The sequence below is a fragment of the Salvia splendens genome, chromosome 1 (genome assembly GCF_004379255.2).
Source record: "Salvia splendens isolate huo1 chromosome 1, SspV2, whole genome shotgun sequence".
NCBI lineage: Eukaryota > Viridiplantae > Streptophyta > Magnoliopsida > Lamiales > Lamiaceae > Salvia > Salvia splendens.
In genome coordinates this window covers 41,152,549-41,163,124 of record NC_056032.1, presented here as the reverse complement: position 1 = coordinate 41,163,124, position 10,576 = coordinate 41,152,549, and positions in this window count along the sequence as shown.

Genomic DNA, 10,576 nt, shown 5'->3' with positions numbered 1-10,576 from the left:
CACAAACCCAAGTTTTTGCATACAAGAATTAAACTTGATATTCCACTGTCTAGGGGATTGCTTTAAACCATACAAGGACTTTTTTAGCAAACACACATGATTAGGATACTTGGGATCTACAAACCCCTCAGGCTGTTTCATATAGATAGGTTTATCTAAATCACCATGCAAGAAGGCAGTTTTCACATCCATTTGTTTCAATTCCCAATCAAAATGAGCACACAAAGCAAGCATAAGTCTAACAGTAGTAAATTTCACAACATGAGCAAATATTTCAGTATAATCTACCCCATCTCGTTGAGTAAACCCTTTGGCCACAAGTCTAGCCTTGTACCTCAGGCCATCTACCTAATTTTTAATTTTATATAACCACCTGCAATCAACAACAGAAGCACCAGCAGGCAGAGGAACAAACATGCAAGTACAATTAATTTTTAAAGATAACATTTCATCTTCTATGGCTTTTTTCATTAACTATAAAACTTAGATTTAACATCCTGTTTATATGACTGAGGCTCATCACCATCAGATTTATGCACATTAAAAGCTAATGTAATCAAGTTGACCAAACCAGCATATCTATTAGGTTCAGTAATGTGCCTCCTGACTCTATCTCTAGACATGAGATAATTTCTCAAATCTGGACCAGAGTTAACAACATGTTGAGTCTCAACAACTTGGTCATCATGATGAGTCATATTTTGGTTGTCAACAGATAAGGGCTCGGTCTCAGGTTCAGGCTTAGGGGTGATAGGGTTGGAATTCCATAAGTGCTCCACCTCACTTGGAGTATCCTCAGATACCTCCACATCAGTGAGAGTGTCAGTGGACTCCACCTCACTAAGAGGCTCATTGTCAGTACTTGTTGGAGTGGAATCAGGGGCAAGTTTAAGACAGAGAAATTCATCCTCATTGAAGATAACATCTCTACTTATAGTGACCCTGAAACCAGGCTCACTCCTATTCCAAATCCTATAACCCTTTACACCCTCAGGATATCCAAGAAACACCCCTTTCTTGGATCTGGGGTCCAGCTTATCAGTTTTGGTATGAACAAAGGCACTACAGTTAAAAACTCTCAAATGAGATAAGAAGATTTTTCTACCAGTGAAAATAGACTCTGGACACTTTCCCTTTAGGGGAACAGAAGGAGACCTATTGACAAGGTAGACTGAGGTCAGTAAGACTTCACCCCAAAATTTTTAGACAGACCACTTTTAGACAAAAGACACCTAACTTTTTCTAGAAGGGCTGTTCATCCTTTCAGCAACTCCATTTTGCTGAGGGGCATAAGGGGTGGTCTTGTGTCTTTTAATTCCAAACTAAGAACACATAGAATTCATTTGGGAATTACAGAACTCAAGACCATTATCTGTCCTAATCACCTTAATGGTTTTTTTCAGTTTGAGTTTCAACAAAAATTTTCCATGTTAAAAATTTTTCAAAGACCTCAGACTTGTTTTTCATTAAAAAACACCAAACTTTCCTGGAAAAATCATCAATTATAGACAGAAAATACGCAGACCCTGAATGAGTAGAAACAGAGGCTAGACCCCACACATCCATGTGTAGGTATTCAATAACACTGTGACTAATATTTTTAGTCACAGGTGTTGGGAAAGACACTCTATGTTGTTTGCCTAAAACACAAGTGTCACATAAGGGGAGGCTATTTTGAAAATCATTTTCAGACAACAACTCATTTTTCTTCAAAATATTTAGACCCTTCTCACTCATATGACCAAGTCTATTATGCCACAACATGGTTTTATCAACCCTGACCACATTTGAGACATTATTCACACCGGCCAAAGACTGAGCAGAACACGCATAGAGGTTACATCTTTTTTCAGCTTTAAATAAGCACATAGCACCTTTACAGATTTTCATAATCTCCTGCCCCCACTTACCCTCAAGCCCATCTAGCTCTAAGCAGGTACAAGACAGCAGGTTATAGCACAGATCAGGCACATATCTCACATGTTTCAAGTTATGCACATAGTCATTGCTGAATTTCAAACACACAGTTCCAATGCCAAGAATCTGACATTTTTTTATCATTTGCCATAGACACAAAAGTATTTTCAACAGGTTTGAACTCAAAAAACACAGATTTGAAAAGAGATATGTGATAGGTGCATCCTGAATCAATCAGCCAATCATTCATGGAAAAAGAACAGCCAAGAGAAGAGTTTACAGACATAATAACATGAGTCATGAAGCAAACACCTTCAGAATCATTATTCTTAGCCAGGTTTGCAATGGAATCCAGTTGATTATTACCATTTTTCTACTTTTTAGGGTTGGGGCGCTCCCTTTTATAGTGACCAACCTCACCACAGTTAAAACATTTTCTATTAGCCTTAGGATTCCTGCTTTTAGACCTGGATCTACTCTTGCCCTTCTTTTTACCATAGTCATTAGAGTGACTGTCCTCATTACCCCATCTTGTTTTAGATCTGCCCCTAGCATATAAAGCCCTTGACTGAGCAGATTTAAAACCCTGATTTTCTTTAATCTCAATTTCTTTAGATTTTAAAGAACTAATGATCAAATCAAGAGGGGCACTATCCCTGTCATACTTTATAGCAGTTTTAACATCATTATAAGAATCAGTGATAGCATTCATTAGAGCAATGCTAGTATACTCATCAATTGTTTTATCACCAGATCTTTTAATATCTTGAACAAGTTTTTGAAAGGTATCAATGTTATCCTCAATGTCCTTTGACAGATCAAGTTTAAATTTGAAAAGTTTTTTCAACAAATACATTCTTAAAGACATTGAGGTTTCAGTAAACAGAGTATCTAGCTTTGCCCATAGTTCAGAGGCAGACTCAATGGCTCCAACCTTTCTGACCACATAATCAGAAAGATTGAGTATAATAGTAGATCTGGTCAATTCATTCATTTCTGCAACCTTATCTTCAGATTCAGTATCAGAAATAGTTCCCTCAACTGACTTAAAAACTTTTTGTTGAATCAAAATACATTTTATTTTCTGTTTCCAGATTACAAAATCATTTTTCTCATTGAAGGGTACAATACCAACTGTCTGAGACATTTTGATAAAGAGTTTTACACACACAAAAGGACCAACAACCCAGAAGGCACAGCAAGCAACCCTGGTAGCACAGAAAGTGGACTTAAACACACAACAATCAGTGAGTCCACTTAAAACAGTTATGCAGAGATTTATCATGCAAGAAATCACAGATGCACAAAATTACAGCAAGACGCACACACACACATGATACAATTCAAAGTGATTCCAGACACAAGAATCAAGTCAAAACTGAGTTCCTCCCTATCTGTCACGTGTACCCCGACAAGAGGATTTCCCAGTTCGCAGTCACCCAATGTATGGGGGCGTAGGGGGTCACTCAAGACGGTTAAGGCACATGGTGGATAGACAATTCACTCAAGACACAGAGACTAAGCTCTGGAATACACACTTTGAATCAAACTTAATCACACAGAGAGTGACAACGGAAGCAAAGAAAGATATAAGAGCATCAAGAAGCATAAAGAAGACAGGAGCACAGAAAACCTAAGCCACGGCCAGTGGCATCTACCAGCAACAACTGCCCAAACCTAGACTAGAAAGCTGTAAAAGTTTAAGGGAATCAACCAACTTACCAAAGCGGATATCCTTCGTTAAGGAATACTCGTCTTACCCCAGGGCCTATACCGGAGGCCGAGCTTTACTCTGGCGAGCCCACTTCCTTTTTAATTTACGACCCGGCGTGCCCAAGTGATCCCCCATAGCTCTGATACCACTGTAGGGATCAGATCACTCAGGTTCACTAATTACCGGGACCTCTTTTTGTTATTTGATCAACACCGAGATGACTAATCTCAGTAAAGAACAAGCCAATTACAAGATATTTTCTACAACTAGAATCGTATGCTACGAGTACAAGATTACAGTAAACCCTAGCCCATATAGGATCTGGAACCGATCGAATATATCGAGCTATACACTGTGAATCTCCTGCACACTGAATACACAAGTTAGTAACACAATATCCAATATCCAATATCCAATATCCTTGCGGGACAAGAACAAAAATAGGACAAATGATTTAGGATATGGCTCAGGTTGCACACACGACTGCACAGGGCCAAGGACCTCCTCAATCTTCTCCAACAAATCACAAGGGAGCACAGTGAAACAATTGAACCCCAAAACCTAGGGTTTCCGATTACTACAACACAGTAGCCACCTCACACATCAAATGACTCACACCACAGCCACAAGGCTTCAAGAACACACAAACCCCACGGATCTAAGAAATCAACCGAAGATCTTCCACCAAACAGCCAGAATCGAACTCAACCGTTCGAAACCAAAGAGATCTCCTAATCAACACAGGAGTTGAGAGATGCACACTCGATTCTCTCTAAAACAGAGAAGGAGTCACCGGAGAAGAAAGATCGGAAGCCATTTCAGAGAGAGAGGGAAAGCTTTAGAGAGAAGCAGGAGAGAAAGCATGTAGAGAGAGAGAGGCAAGTGAACAGACAGAGGAGTCAAGGAGGCGCAGAGAGTGTATAACTCAGCAAACAAACACACCCTAGATCCAACGGCTCATCGACATGATCCGCGTGAGGTGGCATACGTGGCAGCCATCGGAGCGTCCATTTAAGTATTGGGCCAAATCCGAATTGAGTCACCAATAAACATAAACGGGCCATCAATTAAAACCAGCCCAGCTGATTTAAATAGCAAGCCCAAATTGAAGTCCACAATTATTTCACAAAACCAATTGATGATAAGTGGAATAGTCCATGAGGCATTACTAATGAATAATGATTATATACTTTCTTTACAATTTACATCAATATGAGATATTTTATTGTTTCATTTGCCAAACCTGAATGAAACTGTCGTTTCATTCAAGTTTTTGATATGTTGCTAAAGAAGAACTCCCGATTCAAGGACATAGAAGAGATTCCACAAACAGCAGACGCAACAACACCGAACTCCAATGAAAACCAGTCTCCGGTGCAAGAACAGAGGCGTCCAAGATCCGCCTCCCAGAAGCTGCAAGATTACTTCAAGCAAAGCAAGAAACAAAGTGCTGATCATTGTTGTGCTGATTGTGACAGCAACGTCTGGCCGGACAGCGCTAAAAACAGCACCAAACAAGCGGTATATGTGTCGTACGGCCTATTCCTGGTGTTCAACACCATTATCAATTTTCTGATGCACGGATTTCCCCTGCAGTTTGAGCTTAGAGTAGCACTGTTTGCATTTCTGATGGCGATTGCACCACCTGGCATCTTGTCCAACTTCTTCATTGTGTTGTCCGTGATGATGCCTCTCGTTATTGCCTTAGGCCATCCACAATGATGTTCCTATACCGTTCCTATACCGTTCCTTAAACCACTATTTGAGGGCCCCATTGTACTTTTTTACTCCATTCCTTAACTAATGAACGGAACCTGCAACCCTCCGTTCCTTAACCGTTCCTAAAATTACTATTCATTCAATTTCATTTTTTTTTAGTTCCAACCCAATTCAATTTAAATAAACACACTTTAATAAAAAACAAACACACTTTATTAAAAAACACACAACATTAAAAAAAATTCAACTTAAACTTAAAAAAATAAAAAAAGCACACAATTAAAATCCTAAAAAAATAAAAAACACAAAATAAAAAACACACAATTAAACGTGGGAAAATAAAAAAACTACTCCGCCGGCGAATCATCCTCCGGAGGCGGTCGAGGTTTAGGGGGAGGAGGAAGACCAAGTAGTCCTGCCATATGCACAATTCCGTTCCACCAGGCCGTGAATTGGGCGTACGAGAAGCGCGAAGTGTCCGCCATTGTGGCGGTTATGTACGCCACCATAAGTGTGTCCGAGCCTCCCCGCGAGCCCGATCCCGAGGCCGACTGGCTTGATTCGCCTCGGCCCTTCCTCGCTCTAGCCGCCTTCGCCGCCTTCGTCCCTTGCGGCCGACGGCGCCCACGGCTGGATCCCTCGTATTCGTCGGGCGTTGGATCCCCCGTACCCCCAAACACCTGCGGTTCACCCTCGCTGGCCTCACCGGTGTCACCAGACGAGTAGTTGTCGCTCGCCGTGTGCTTCGTGCGCTTTGAGGTTGAGCCCGAGCTCGAGCGGACACCGACGGCCCACCTTTCCTCATCCTTAACGAGCTGCCAAATATCAACATATTTGAACTGTAGACCGGTGTCCTGGTAGAAGACGCGCAAAGCCGCCCTCAGAATGTCGGCGCCCGAAGCTCCGCTTTGGTAGTTCGCCGCTTCGTCCGAGTAGATGCCGCAAAATTTTTTGACCTGTACATCGACTCGGCCAAAGTGAGCACGGAGCATTGTATATTTGCGCTTTCGGGCCCCTTTCGGCTTAGTCTGGTGGTAGAAATCACGGACCTTTTCCCAGAAGCACTTGGCGGCTTGTTGGTTCCCGACGATGGGATCGTACGAGACGGTGAGCCATGCGGTGTACACCGCCTTAGTTTCTTCGTTGTTGTACGGATGCCGGCCCAGATCCTCCAGTTCCTCCTCCTCCTCCTCCTCGGGTGCCTCAGACGCAGCCCTAGAGCTTCCACCGCCTCGGCCTCCTCCCTGGGTGGGTTCAACGGGGATATCCTCCCGAATCTGGGACAAACCCTGAGAAAGCCGCGAGCCGGGTGGTCGAGCGTAGGCATCCACATCGAAAGTGAGTGGTTGGTACCCACCCGGCGTCGCCGACCCCTGGGTGCCCGGCGTCGACGACCCGGAACCACCAAGTGTGTTGTACATGGTCTCCCAATCGCCGAACGCGTTGAGATCCCACCCACCGTAGCAGCCACCGCCGTAATTCTCGTCGCCGGACATTTTGTGAAGGAGATTGAAATAGAAAATTGGAGAGGAATTGATGTTGATTTAGGAAGAGTAGATGTGTAGTTGTGTGTGAAATGTAATAAATTAGATGTATTTATAGAATAAGAAAATAAAAATAAAAATAAAAATAAAAAAAAAATTTAAAAAGTTTATAAAACGGTAATATTACCGTTAAAATTTTTTTAAAAAAAAATCAATTTTTTTTAAAAAAATTAATTATTGCGTGTGAAGCGGGGAGCGCCACGTCGCCCCAGCGCGTGGCGGCACAAGCCGTGCCACGTTACGTGCCGTCGGCACCCGGCACGGAATGGGAGCGGAATAGTGCGCCGCAACGCGTTCCGCGACGAAACCGGAACGGCACGCGGAACGCCGCCGGCACGCGTTGCGGGTGCTCTTAGTAACCAAGCCCATTAGAGCATCCACAACCGTGCTCTTGCCAGCGGCACGGTTGTGGGCCCGGGCGGTACTATTCATGTATGCTCTCTGGCTCTTAGCACAACACCCACAACTGTGCTCTTCCGCAAGGACGAGCACAATTAATTTAAAATTCAATTAAACAATAACATTTCCATAATATTAAAATTCATTTAAAAACCACAATAAATATTACAAATGACAAATAAAATTAAACATTACATAATTAAAATCCTAAAAATGAAAAATTACATAATTAAAATCCTAAAAATTAAAAATTACATAATTAAAATCCTAAAAATTAAAAAAACCACTACTCGTTGCCGAATTTCGCCCACATGTGGTTGATTAGGTCTTCTTGTAGTTGATTGTGGATTCGAGTATCGCGCATTGTGTGTCTTGTCTCGATCCTCTGGCCAACCGTCGTATGCTCGCCTCGGCTTGGGGGAGACCTCGCTGTTGAGCTTCCGGCTTCGTCCTCGTCGTAGAAGCTAGCCGCCCTTCGTCGGCTATAATCATGTAGTGTAATATAATACACGTGAACATGATGTCGGCGATATTATTCACGTACCACAGCCGAGCCGGGGCCTTCACAATGTTGAATCGAGCTTGAAGGAGGCTCTTTCGACGTCCTTCCGCGCTGACTCTTGACGCTGCGCAAAAAGAACCTGTCTCGGGTCGTGCGGGTTGTGGAGCGTCTTCACGAACGTCGACCACCTTGGGTAGATACCATCGGCGAGATAGTAACCCATGCGGTATGTATTTCCGTTGATGGTGAAGTCGATCGCCGGTGCTACACCATTCATCACATCATTGAAAAGTGGTGAAGAATAGAGCACGTTCAAGTCGTTGCTGGATCCGGCAACGCCGAAATATGCATGCCAAATCCATAGGCGATAGTCGGCGACCGCCTCAAGGATAAGTGTTGGGTCGCCGCCTTTGTGACCGCTTAAGTGTTGCCCCCTCCAAGCAGTCGGGCAATTCTTCCACCTCCAATGCATGCAGTCAATGCTGCCAAGCATTCCGGGAAAGCCATGGACTGATTCGTGAAGACGAAGCAACCGTTGGCAATCATCGGTGGTGGGTGCCCGAAGGAATTCATCCCCAAAAGCAGAACGAACGCCCTCGCAAAAATTCTTTAAACAAAGAATTCCATTGGACTCACCGATATGCAAATACTCGTCGAAGATGTCGGCCGTTTGCCCAGTAGCGAGTTGTCGGATGGCACACGTACACTTCTGCAACGCCGTGATACTTTGCCGACCGACTGCATCTACACCTGTTTGAAAGTATTCAACACGTGCGGACAATGTGTTGACAATTCGCATGAACAAGCGCTTTGACATCCGAAAACGGCGCCTGAAGTAATCTGCCGGAAACCGCGGATGGTCGGCAAAGTAGTCGGCAACGAGCCTTTCGTGGGCTCCCTCCCGGTCACGATGGATGTAGCGGCGATTTGATCTAGTGCGTTGAGGAGGATGAGCGGGGGTATTCGCCACGACATATGCTTCGTAAGCGCCACGATGTTGTTCGTAGTATTCTTGTTCTTCGCGCTCCGCTTCCGCCATGAGATGAGTGAAATCCATTTGATGTTTTGAGTGAAGGTTGAATGTGTTGATAGTTTGTATAAGAATTATGAATGAGAGATGAATGAGAGATGAATTGATGTGATAAATGAGTGATGAATGTGTGTATTTATAGATGAGTTTGGGAAAAAAATAAAAAAAATAAAAAAATAAAAAAAAATCAGAAAAAACGGGAAAAAACGGCCATATTTTTGGGATTTGGAAAATATTTTTTTTTATTTTTTAGCATTATTTATAATTAAATACCGATTTAAAAAAAAGTTTGAATGCAACGGCTACGCCGTTGCCCAATCCCGTGCCGCCACGTGTGCGTCCGTTGACACGGACGTGCTCGATATATCGAGCAGCGCCGTGCCAGCGGCCCGAGCGCAGCGGCGCGGACGGCGGTGGCGACGGACGCCACCGCTGCGCATGCTCTTAGGGATTTCAACAAGAGCACGCAGCCCCAGCCTTGACTCATTTCATTAAACAAGTAGTATGTGATGTCATGTCAACAGGGATTGATATTCTACTCGCAACATACATCAATAGTTTGAACTAGAATTGGTCAACTTAAATTCACACTCCTATTAGTTGATACTAATTGATACCCATCATCCATGACCTAATTGTTTCCCTTCTCAATAATTTCTCGTCTTGTACTCCATATATGTTAGTAATACACAATAGTGTTTGTCTAGAAACGGACACATATGGATGATAAATGAAACGTAATTTATTTGAGTAATTACTTAATTAACCACTCTGTCCCCCTAAATTAGTAACTATCTAAAAACTTTGAATTTTACATTACTTTTTCAATTTAAATTGTATTTTTCACATTAATTTCATGAGTATACACATTTGATTATGAAACATAGAGTGTTTTATTTCATAACTAGTATTATATTATGTCACTTGTAACAAACTGGTTACTAAATTTTATTTATTTAAAATAAATACGCAATAAATGTATACTCCACCCGTGCTATAAAAATAGCACATCCTGGGATGACACGAGTTTCAATTCATAATTGATAGAAAAAAGTGATTAAAATATTGTTATTGACGAATGAGATTAATCTCATTAGAAGGGGAAAATATACTAAAACGTAACTGTTTATTCTTATGGTATAAAGCAAATTGACAAAAAGTAGTCTACTTGTTAGTGACGAATGAGATTAATCTCATTAGAAGGGGAAAATATACTAAAACGTAACTGTTTATTCTTATGGTATAAACCAAATTGACAAAAAGTAGTCTACTTTTATTGGATGGATGTATTTTGTAATATCATTTAAAACTTTTAATTTATGACTGGAAGGTTTTGTTTTAAATATTTCAAGCACTACTGGTGCTTCTCTTTCAGAGCCTGTTATGTCCTGCCCTTGAGAGCATCTGCAACGGTGGATGGACGGCTTCCGTCCGTCCGTGCCAGCGGCACGAAAGAGCTAGTCCGCCGCTGGCACGGCGCTGCTCGATGCATCGAGCACGTCCGTGCCAGCGAGCAGGTGACTTAGCGTGCTACGATTGGGCAACGGCATAGCCATTGCCTCTGAATTTTTTTTTTAAAAATCAGTTTTTAATTAAAAATAAAAAATTCCAATTCCCAAAAAAATATATCTGTTTTTTACCGTTTTCTACCACTTTTTATTTATTTTTTATTTTTCCCCCCAAAAATACACATTTTCATTTATAAATACCTCCATTTTAACACCCAAAAATTCACACCACATTCTCTCATT